At 48.6% G+C, this 12,026-nt stretch overlaps 1 protein-coding gene across 1 annotated transcript in view; it reads right to left on the reverse strand.

Annotated features, from left to right (window-relative positions):
* The window catches only part of GSAP (gamma-secretase activating protein), a 764,805-nt gene that overhangs the window by 698,209 nt on the left and 54,570 nt on the right, over positions 1 to 12,026 (reverse strand). The window lies entirely within an intron of this gene.

The following is a 12,026-nucleotide window of genomic DNA, read 5'->3' on the forward strand; positions in this document are numbered from 1 at the left end:
GCCTGTATCTTGCGGCAGAGGTATGCGGAAGCAGCATTGAAGTTCCCTCTCAGATCGTTGGCTGTGTCAATGTATGCTGACGACATGGTCCTATATGTCAGGGACCCGGCGCTCCACCTAGAAAACATACTTCGAGAGTTCATTAAATTTGGCCGTCATTCAGGACTGACCATAAATTGGGACAAGTCTGTAGTGTTGCCTCTCACGGATGTTACTCACCGGGTTCCATTGGAATTCCCGCTGGAATGGGCGACTGAGTCGGTTAGATACCTGGGCGTCTGGGTACATAGGGATTGTCAGGAAGTCATACGGGCCAACTACGGCGTTGCCATTTCCAACTTGGAAGACCAGGTGGCGCGATGGACTCGTCTCCCACTAACCCTGGCGGATCGCGTGTCTTTGATCAAAATGGTAGTGCTACCGAAATTTCTTTATCTTTTCACAAACATTTATTTTATTTATTCATTTATTTAATTTATATCGCGCGTTATAACCACCGGGGTCTCTAAGCGCTGTTTGTCCAGATTTACGTGGTGAGATGTTACATTCACTTGAACCCACCTGTGCACTTAAGGTCTGTTCCATGCTTGTTTAAACAGTACAGTTTTTAGTTTTTTTCTGAAGGATAGTAAGTTACTTTCCTTCCTGAGTTCTGGGGCCAGTTTGTTCCATACGGCTGGGAGCGTGTTGGAAAACGCACGACCCCCCACCGTGGACAATTTGAAGCGGGATTGGGACAAAAGAGTAGCGTCCGACGAGCGCAGAGTCCTACCCGGTGTGTAGGGGGATAGTCGGGATTTCAAATATTTTGGTGCTTTGCCATACAGAGCCTTGTGAGCGATACACAATCCTTTAAAGACGATCCTCTGACGAATTGGGAGCCAGTGCAACTCCTGCATCAAGGGAGAGGAATGAGCAGTCCTGGGTTTTTTATAGATCAGCCTCGCTGCATCATTCATAACCCCCTGTAGTTTGTCCAGCAGCCGCTGGGGCAAACCTATGTATAGGGAGTTCCCGTAGTCCAGCCTAGCCAGAATTGTGGCTGAGACCACGTGTCTCAAAGTAGGGAATGAAAGTAAGGCAGAGATCTTCCTTAGTTGTCTTAGAAGGCCTATACAGGTACCCACTACCGTGGTAACTTGTTTTTCCATGGATAATTTGTTGTCCACATATAGGCCTAGACTTTTGACTGCGGATGCTGGTTTCGGTGGTGTGCCCAGCTCCATAGGCCAAAATTTCTCACTCCACAGGTTGCCCGAGATAGAAATGGGCAACACTTCCGGGTTGACTTTCAAGGAATTCTCGGACATCCAGTTGACCGTGGCTTTTAGTATGTCCTGCAGCCTAGTGGATGCTCCCGGGCCATCATCCAGCTGGATGATTATCTGGGTATCATCGGCGTAGTTGTACACTAGGCAGTCCATCCTATTCAGGAGAGCGATTAATGGCTGCAGGTAGATATTAAAAAGTAGGGGTGACAAGGCAGAGCCCTGTGGGACCCCGCAGGTGATCGGAGCAGAGGTGGAAAGTAAATCTCCCAGCTGTACTCGTTGTGTCCTACCCTGCAAGAATGATGTAAGCCATGCATGTGCTGTACCCATGATGCCAAAGGATCCCAACCGCGACAAAAGCTGTTTATGACACACGGTATCAAACGCCGCGGAGAGATCCAGTAGTATCAGGGCGCTCGGTGTTTTTACGTCAGCCCGAGTTCTTAGCTCATCTAGGATGGATAACATAACTAGTTCCGTGCTATGATTAGCACGGAACCCTGCCTGATTGGTCTCCAGCAGGTTGTTACTCTCTAGATGGCCCGAGAGTAGAGCTAACACATGCTGCTCAATCACAAAAAAGGCAACTGAGAGATGGGCCGAAAATTTTTCAGACACTTCGTGTCCGAACCAGGTTTCTTCAGTAAAGGAATCAGACAAGCCTCTTTAAAAGCTAGAGGGATCTGTCCTGTACGGAGAGAAGTGTTCAATAAATGCAGAACTTCTTCCTCAATTCCTGGTACTGCCAACTTGAATACGTCAGGAGGGCATGGATCCACCAAGGAGCCCGATTTAACTCGGTCTATGATTTTAAGTAGTTCCTGTTTGGAAATTTGGGAGAACTCAGCTAATGGTGAGATGTTTAACGGGGCGGTAAGGTCCGGTAGGCAAGGACATTCGAGGGGTGTAGTTGCAGCAATTTCGTCCAAAATATCGGATATCTTCTTTACGAAGAAGTCCTGAAACCTCTGACAGTCCTCCTGAGTGAACTCGGGACTTTGCTCTTTATTTACCCTGAGCTCCGCCAGGACCCGAAAGATTTCCTTTTGCGGGTTTCTTGCTGCAGCTATTCTCTCCTCGAAGAACGCAGCCTTCCTGGATTGTATGGCTAGTTTATAATGAACTAAGGATGAGACGTATTCTTGCTTGGCAACGGCGTCATATTTTTTACGCCATGCCCGTTCTTTCTTCCTAACCCCACGTTTCATCTCCCTTAGGGAATCATTGTACCAAGGAGCCCCAGCTCCTCTCGCCACCTTCTTCACCCTGCGAAGAGGTGCCACCACATCAATGGCACTCCCCAGTTTATGCTGGAGGTGGCCACACAGGACATCAACGTCGACATCCTGCTCTTTCGCTGCAGGGGGGTGTTCCAAGAGGTGTACCAATTTCTCCCCATCAAGATTTCTCCATTTCCGGGCCATTTTCCAGCCCTCCCCAGATTTGGACAGGTGGCCCCTCAATAGGAGTCTACCCTTTATTAAAGAATGGTCAGACCATGCACAGGGAAGAATTTCTGTAGCACCCTGGGCTGGCATGGTAGTCCAGACTAGGTCGAGCACATGTCCTTTCTCATGTGTCGGTCCCTTGACCTGTTGGGTAAGACCTAAGGAGGAGATCGCCTCCTCGATCTGTAATGCTTGTCCCTCTTTGGGGAATTTTTCCCAATGATAGTTGAACTCCCCGACAACAACCAGTTTATCATATCTTGTGCGCAGGTCCTGGACCAGTCTCGTAAAGAGGGTCGGGAAGTCTGGCGACGCCCAAGGTGGCCGATATACCACCAAGAACACCACACAAACCGCTCCCCGCCTAAGCTTAACCCCCATGACCTCTGCTCCCCCGAGGGTTTCGGAGAGAAACCTTTCGGCGCGGAGGCGTGTCTGGTAAAAAAGGGCTACTCCCCCTCCTCTCATGGCTCCCTCCCTGTTGAAATGAATTGCCAGATAATTGTCTGGAAGGGCCGCCACTAAATCTGGCGCCGAACAATCTTCCAACCATGTTTCGGTGAGCGCAAGGACATCTAACTCCCAGTCTTCCAAAAGTGTGAAGACCTCCATCTTATGGCTCTGCAAAGAGCGTGTATTCAGCAGGCCATAGCTCAGGGTATAGATGTTAGAAGCGCGCTGCCGCCCTCTAATGCTACTAGGTGAAATTAGCAAGCCCTCACAAGCCAGCCGATGTATGGTAGCCGGCTCAAGATGAGACTTGCCCAAGTTAAGCTGCAATAGTTCACCCCTGGAATAGAGCACGTTTTGGCCAGGGGGTCTGGCCCAAGGCCCCGGATGGTCACGGATGGGCAAAGATGGGCTCACCTCTGGCGAACCTCCGGCGCACCTATGGCGCGCCCGCTGCGCGTATCCGCTGCGCGTTTGCTCCATGTGAGCTTTAAATAGGAGGCTCCTGATGGTCCTAGTGAAACCACTAGACCGTCAGCTCTCCAAGATGGCCCCCGGAAGTGAGGGTGAAATGACTCCCTCTGTACCGCGTTAGTCCACTCCCTCCACAACAAACAGCACAAGCTGCGGTGGAACGGGGAGATATGCGGTATTGTGCACACAAAAGGTAACTTTACTAATGTGCCAGCAATAATTAAAATAATACTGTGCAAATGTAATACGTTCACAACAGTACAAGCGGCGATTTTAAAAAGAAGGTGTCACAGATAAAAATCAATAGCGTGCTAGCATGGTCAAACTGCTACAGCAGCGCGTCAGCAGACAGACTTTCAGTGCAGGTAAATGCTTGGCTTTAGCGCGGCAGGAAATGCTCGCCCTAAATAGGAGGCTCCTGATGGTCCTAGTGCAACCACTAGACCGTCAGCTCTCCAAGATGGCCCCCGGAAGTGAGGGTGAAATGACTCCCTCTGTACCGCATTAGTCCACTCCCTCCACAACAAACAGCACAAGCTGCGGTGGAACGGGGAGATAAGCGGTATTGTGCACACAAAAGGTAACTTTACTAATGTGCCAGCAATAATTAAAATAATACTGTGCAAATGTAATTCGTTCACAACAGTACAAGCGGCGATTTTAAAAAGAAGGTGTCACAGATAAAAATCAATAGCGTGCTAGCGTGGTCAAACTGCTACAGCAGCGCGTCAGCAGACAGACTTTCAGTGCAGGTAAATGCTTGGCTTTAGCGCGGCAGGAAATGTTCGCCCTAAATAGGAGGCTCCTGATGGTCCTAGTGCAACCACTAGACCGTCAGCTCTCCAAGATGGCCCCCGGAAGTGAGGGTGAAATGACTCCCTCTGTACCGCGTTAGTCCACTCCCTCCACAACAAACAGCACAAGCTGCGGTGGAACGGGGAGATAAGCGGTATTGTGCACACAAAAGGTAACTTTACTAATGTGCCAGCAATAATTAAAATAATACTGTGCAAATGTAATTCGTTCACAACAGTACAAGCGGCGATTTTAAAAAGAAGGTGTCACAGATAAAAATCAATAGCGTGCTAGCGTGGTCAAACTGATACAGCAGCGCGTCAGCAGACAGACTTTCAGTGCAGGTAAATGCTTGGCTCAGTCCCGCTGAGGTCACATTTCTTTGCGAGACTGAGGTCCCTTTTGATATCTCTCACCTGGGCTGGCAAGAAACCACGGGTAACTTGGGAGGTGCTGATCAAGCCATATGACCTGGGTGGATTCGCCCTGCCGGATATGAGGCTTTATTATCTTTGTGCACAGGCACACTTTGCGAGTTACTGGATGAATGCTCCACCGTACACCCCGCACGTAGCACTGGAAGCGAGCGCGGTTCTGCCGTATCCATTAAGGGCTATGATTGTCAATAAGCACTCGGTGTTTGAGAAGGGGGAGATTGATACTGTGCGACTCACGGCGACTGCATGGGAAAGCCTGGGTAGACGAGCTGGCAGATTACCGCTATACGCCCCGGCTATGCCACTGCTTTATCACTCGGATATCTCCGTGTCGGGCGAGACTGGAGGGTTACAGATCCTGCGGGAGGCTGGACTGCAGACTATGGGGGACCTATTTCCGGGAGCGTCGTTTCTCTCCTCCCAGGAGATGGCAACCCGCTCGACGAATGCTACTATGTCCACCTTTGTGTATGTCAGGCTTCGGGCTGCCGTGCGTGATTTATACCCGACGTACCCGGAGGAACCGTTGGCCCTAGGGGCCTTACAGCTGCTCTACACGGCCAAGGACAGGACTAAATTGCTGTCTAAACTATATAAGGCTGCGCAGGAAGATGAGGGTGGAGGTGCGGCCCTAGCTAGAGCAAGGTGGGATAGGAGTCTCCCGGAACCATTGAGTGATGACGAATGGAATGAATGCTGTGCTATGACCGGGGGGTATGTGATCAACGGCAATTTCCGCCTTCTGCATTATAAATTTCTGCAACAGTGGTATTATACGCCGGCTCAACTGGTACGATATGGTCTCCGGTCCACTGCTCAATGTGTCCGGTGTGGAGCCGAGGACGCTGACTTTGTACACCTGGCCTGGGGATGCTCACGTGTCTATGACTTCTGGAAGGAGGTGACTGAAAGGCTGACTGTCATGGCATCGACTGAGGTGAAGCTGGATGTGCGCCTGTGTCTTTTGGGCATTGCTTCTGGTGTGGCTACGCCGTCACGGCGGCTGGTGGTACTGGCGCTTCAATTGGCTAAAAGGAGGGTCGCTATGGGATGGGGAGGGAGGAGAGCGCCTGATGTGCAACTGTGGCTGAAGGATATGGCCTACTGCAGGGACCAACTGAACTGTTATTATGACGAATTACCTGCGGCATCTCGCCCGAGGGATGTATGGGCTCCGTTTACACTTTATATGTTGTCTCTAACTGACACCGACAGCGACGAGAGTGTGACTGCTGCTCTGTCAGACGGTGAGGGTGGAGCTGCCTGAGATGTTCCTGTGTGAGGGCAATATGATTGACCTGTGTCTTGTGTAGGGTGACGGTGCGGTGGACCTGGCAGGGGGAATGTCGTGGGTCGCAAAGATTGGTGTGGCATGAATCCCTTACCGAGCCTCGCTACGGCTTCTGGACGGCTGCAAGATGGGGGTGAAGGTTCTCTACCCAGGGGTTGCACTGCTGGACATCTGTTGTATTGGCTGCCTCTATCACACTATGCCTACCGGACTTGGACTACTCACTGAAACCAGGATAAGAAGGGAGGGGAGGGGTTGGGGTTTGTTGATGTTACCTTTCTTTGTGAAAAACTGAAAATTAGACCGAGATCACATGGGGGCGATACGGCCACAGTCTAAGGGTGTGCTATAAATATTGCATCTGGATCAACTTTGGTGCCTTCGTGAGCTGTGACTTTTAGGCTCCTGTACTTGTGCCACTGGCGTACACTGACAGGCTCGTATGATTTGTATGGTACACCGATTGCGGCCGGCCCCTGCAGTGGGTTGTAGGCACACCGCTGTGTATATGTATAATGTGCAATAAAGGTCTTCCAAAAAAAAAAAAAAAAAACTTATACACCTTTTACTTTCAAGACTACACAAGACTTATGTAGAAGCTGCACAACGGAATAAAATAAAGAGAAATTAACTGACTGAAATTAAAATCTAAAATAAACCATCCGCACAACAGAAGGATGGCTCCTTAAAGATGCAACATGCATATGAGAAGCTTTCTATTGCAAACCCATAAAACTGATTGATGGATTCCTGATAAATTTCACAAAACAATTTGGCTAAATTCGTAGAAAGTAAAAACTATGAATTAACCTTACACGCAAAAGTGCTATGCCAGAAATAGCAAGGTGAAAATTATTACATAGATAGTCCCAACATAGTATTAACCTCACTACTGCCCTAAAGGCTTTGCTTGCTTTTGATTTTCTCCATCAGTGTTTTAACTTGGAGAGAATATTTACAGAGGTCATCAGGGTTGAAAGTCGATAAAAAGCAATAGAACTAAAATTATATTCGACTACAGACGAACCACGTGAGAATATATTGGAACTTCCAAGGCCAAAACACATTCAGCCATACCAGTAAAGTTCTGCGGTAATAGAAGAAGAAAAGATCGGGAAGACACTTTTTTGAGCTAAGATCATGATTTAGAATTGTATACCAACTACTAGCAGTAGGCAGCAAAAGACAGAAAAATGCTGCGTCGATGTGGTACTTTCTTCCAGTGTTCATCAGAAATCTATTGGATTGGATCTGGTACAAAACCCCATATTAATTAGCGGGGAACTTTGAAATATGGAACGTTTGTCATGGTTCCCTGTGAAATATTGATTTCATCATCGTAATGACAGCCTTAATACCAGAGCGTTACCATAATTGGGGGCGGGGCAAGGATTATATGACACAGAGAACCAAATTGTGTAGCAAGTGATCTAAATTATGTGGAAAAAAAGCTAATTTTAGGACATTCTCTGGCAACATTATTTTAAACCGTTTTAAGTAGTAAGAACACGTGTTTCCAATTGGCAAATAATGTGGCAAATGCATTAATCTATTACTATTTGGTAAACACGAAAGCCGTAGAATTGCCTAATTCCTCTGGCCCTCATCGTTGTCCATAAGTTTAGCAACAATTTGTTCCTGAAAAGGAAGCCAAACCTAAAAATTCCATTTAACGGCTATTATTAGCTGGACCTTGAAAGGAGAAAAAAAACAGGATTTTCAGGCTAACTACCCGCCCCCCCCCCTTCTTCCTGCGCAATGTTATAATCAATTACGTCACTTCAGATATTGCAATGATATTATCAGGGAGGTTAAGAACATGTCATGAGTGATGTAATATGTGAGGTAAATTAGCAGTGCATGGCGAGGGCATCAGCAAGGGTTACTTTAAGTTACAAGTTATAGTTACTTGAGATATCTATAACTGGTGAATTTCACTAGTTATGTTAGTTTAAAACAGTATGTTTTAACTGACATTTTCACTCAACTATAATGTCCCTTTGACTTTTTGATCGAAGGAGAGAGAGAGAACATGAGCGAAGAAGGGGGGGCTCACTTCAATGCAAAGAAACAGAACAACATTACTGCAGGTAGAAAGTAAAGTTGACTCCAGCTTATAACAAACCCACTGTCAATCCCTAAAAATCTGATTATGTCAATATATGTCTATGTATTGGTCTAAAATTAAAATGTCAAGTGCTAAAAGATTATTTTTGCAAGGAAAAAAGTAACTAACACTGTGCCATTTATTATAAAAATATTATAAAACACTGCCTTTTTTTGGCGTTTCCATTATCGGAGCCAGGGTTCTTTCAATGGACACAATGCCAATAAACCACGTTAGTTTCACATGTGAATGGTTCACAATGCCTCATCCAACAAGCATTGGCATAGCCAATAGGTCTCGCTTTTGGGACCTTATAAGTATATTTAGTTATGCAGCACAATATCCTTAGTGCAACAACACCAACTGTTGCATGGCTAAACACGTAAAAGGTCCCAAAGGCGAGACCTATTGGCTATGCCAATGCTGGTTTCTGATGGTGTTGCTATTTGGCTTCAGACAAAGTATGGATTGCCATTTTCCAAATCCTCTCCTGCTATCCCTAAGCTTATTTAAAGCTTGGAGGAAGACAGGAGGAAAGCTTGCAGCCTAACATCACAAAGGAGCAACAAGAATTATCCACAGGAGCACATTGTGTATGATGCACATTGTTAAAAAGATTAAAGAGTGACATTCATGGCTTGGAGACCCATCATCTTTCTAGCGGAGGCTTGCTTTGGATATGCAGGGCAACGCGGCACAGCCCCGCCTCCTTTTCTCCCCAGGGACCTTTTAGGTGTGCGTTAGCCAAGACCTTTTGTCTTTACGAACATGACTGCGTGATCCAATTCACAAACAACACAATTGAACCATGTCCTCTCCTCATTGACTGCAAATGTACTTGCACAGTTATGAGACAAAAGAGAGTCTAAAAAGTTTATTTAACCTTAAACCTTACGTTTTATGCAGTCTTTCCGAGTGTGGCGTTGAGGGCCCTAGGCCCACATACTGCTAAAAGACTGACACAGACACCGTGGTTATGGCTAATCAACTGGCCACGAGCACGTGCTCCTGGGCGCTTTTATTGACGGGGCCACGTCACGCGTGGCACCCGTGGTGGGTGGGTGGGTGCAGTGTGTCCAGCCCTCTAGGGAGTGGCTGGGAATACAGCTTCCTGCGGGACACTAGAACGTGTCCCGCAGGACACTACATTCCTTTCCAACTTTATTAAAGAACAAACAAAATGTTAGTCCAACCTGTGGGGACAAAACAATTAACTAAAACACCACAGGGTCCATCAGTCTTCCGAGACAGGGAGTAGGAAGACGCCAGGCGTGGGCTGATGACTCTGCCTGCAGCAGGAACTTCTCGCTTGGCACTCGTAGTTTAACCTGAAGGGTTCAGGACACGACCGCTGGCTTGGAGATGTCTGCTGCATAGCAACAGTTCACTTTTGATGACATGTCTTGCGTGACTTCTCTGCTTGGAGATGTCCGCTGCATAGCGACAGTTCACTTTTGATGACATGTCTTGCGTGACTTCCCTGCTTGGAGATGTCAGCTGCATAGCAACAGTTCACTTTTGATGACATGTCTTGCGTGACTTCTCTGCTTGGAGATGTCCGCTGCATAGCGACAGTTCACTTTTGATGACATGTCTTGCGTGACTTCTCTGCTTGGAGATGTCCGCTGCATAGCGACAGTTCACTTTTGATGACATGTCTTGCGTGACTTCCCTGCTTGGAGATTGTCCGCTGCATAGCGACAGTTCACTTGTGATGACATGTCTCGCATGACTTCCCTTTTGCTGAGGCGGTGATGGTCTGTGGTGAATTCAAACAGTTCTTTCAATGGGATGCGTCATGAGCATGGACGGAGATTATGGTGACGGTTCATGGAGGTGTTGCCTGATCACTTGTCTCTGTGGACCCTTTTGGCTGCAACCGATGACTCGCCGGTGGGGCAAAGTCTCTTCTCACTCTCCCACCTGGAGAGGTCCCTTGCCGGGGTTGCTGCGGAACTGCAGGAAGGCTACGCTGGGGCCTCTTGTGTGCCGACTGGGGCAGCTGCAGGACCACCTAGGAGCCGTTACTTGGTCACACGCACAACCCTCTAGGCTGGAGATGTCTTGGCCGATGCTTGCTCTCGCTACCGCGATTCGGGTGTGCGCCAGATTCACAAGTAGCCTCTGGTTTCTTCTCTCGGCTGGTGTGGCAACAGTGTGCGACTCCAGTCCATCGATACTCTGGGAGTGGTGTTTGACGCACGTGGTGATGGCGGTTGTCAGCCATGTGGTGACTCAGGATGACAGGTGGTGGTGACGTGCTGGGAGAGTTGGATGTCAGGGAGGACTTGGTAGCCCTGTGCCTCCGCCTTGATGAGGCGGAGTTTCAGTGATGGCGTGACACGTGGAGTGTGTGGATCCTCTCTTGCCTGGCTTGGGGCCACTGCCGACTCCGTTTTGAGGCGGTGTGAAGAAAGACACTCGATACCGATCTTCACCCATGACATCTGCAGTCAGGAGCAGGGATGCCATTTGATTTAGACTGCTGACACTCTGGGGTGGACGGTCGTCTGGGAAAGCGTTGGGATGATACACGGTTTGCGTTTGCTGCGGCTTACGTACGGCTCTCCCTTGAGGCTGTATCCAGGGACGCCGGTTGGCGCTCACCTGGGGAAGCGTTGGGGTGATACTCTGTCTTCGCTTGCTGCGGCTTACTCTTGGTTCTCCCTTGATGCTGTATTCAGGGATGCCGATTGACGCTCACCAGGGGAGGCGTTAGGATGAGACACTGTTTGCGCTTGCTGCGGCTCACGTGTGGTTCTTCCTTGGTGCTAGCGCCAGGGCCGTCGGTCCACCTTGGTGTCGGTCTGGTGTCTTTGGAGGTGTTCTTGGGTTGTGGTTCTTCTCCTCTCATCTGTGACGCACCTGCGGGTGTCCAGTTCTCCTGGGTGACAATTTCCACTTTGCTTCTTTTTCTTCTGAGGCAGTGACATGCACCATGTTCTAACAAGGCCAACGGGCCTATTAACTTCAATGGTCTCTGAACCATTCCGGCAAACCTTCAGTCGCTCTTCTCGGCTGCGTGGCGGGCAGCCACTCATCTTTGGTGCTTATTCTTCGGGTGTTCTTTCTCCAGGGAATAGCTTCCACGGACAGTGGTAAGCTGTGGTGGCGGCTGGCCACTTGTGGTGTACGACTCTCCTCTTGTCAACCTTGGGTCACTGACGACTCCTGCTTGTGGCAGTGTGAGGGAGGACACTCTGCTGCGTTTTGGCCCAGTCTGGGTTTCCATTGCTGTTGCGGAGATGTATGCGATCTATCTGCTGGTTTCAGCCGTGCTTCTTTTCCTCATGGGCATTTGCCCATGTTGATGCGCTTCAGGGTGTTTGTGTGATGCACCTTGGACTGCGCATGCTTTGTCCTTTCTTGGGCACCCCCTTCTGGCACCTGGTGTGTCTGCTTTCCTTCCTTGCGGTGGTGCTCGTTCACCGCCAGGGTGGGTGGCGCTCTCTTCTCACTTGCGGTTGCGTTGGGCTGTCGCTGGTGGCGCACGATCTGCACCAGTCATTTTGTGCACCCTGAATTCTAGTCTTCAAGTCCTTATGCTTCAAGCAATGCTATTTGTTAAAGGTTTCTCCTTAGTTATAGGCCTTTGTCTGCAGCTCTGATCTATAACTCATGTTCAGGACCTTTAAAAATCACTACAGCCCGGGGTCTCCGACCTTTTTTGCACTGAAAGCTACTTATGTTCAATGAAACACACAGAGTTACTAATATTATTATTGTTGTATTATCTCCATTTTTTATATGTAT

This window comes from Lissotriton vulgaris, chromosome 1_1, assembly GCF_964263255.1.
Source record: "Lissotriton vulgaris chromosome 1_1, aLisVul1.2, whole genome shotgun sequence".
In the NCBI taxonomy this organism is placed as follows: domain Eukaryota; kingdom Metazoa; phylum Chordata; class Amphibia; order Caudata; family Salamandridae; genus Lissotriton; species Lissotriton vulgaris.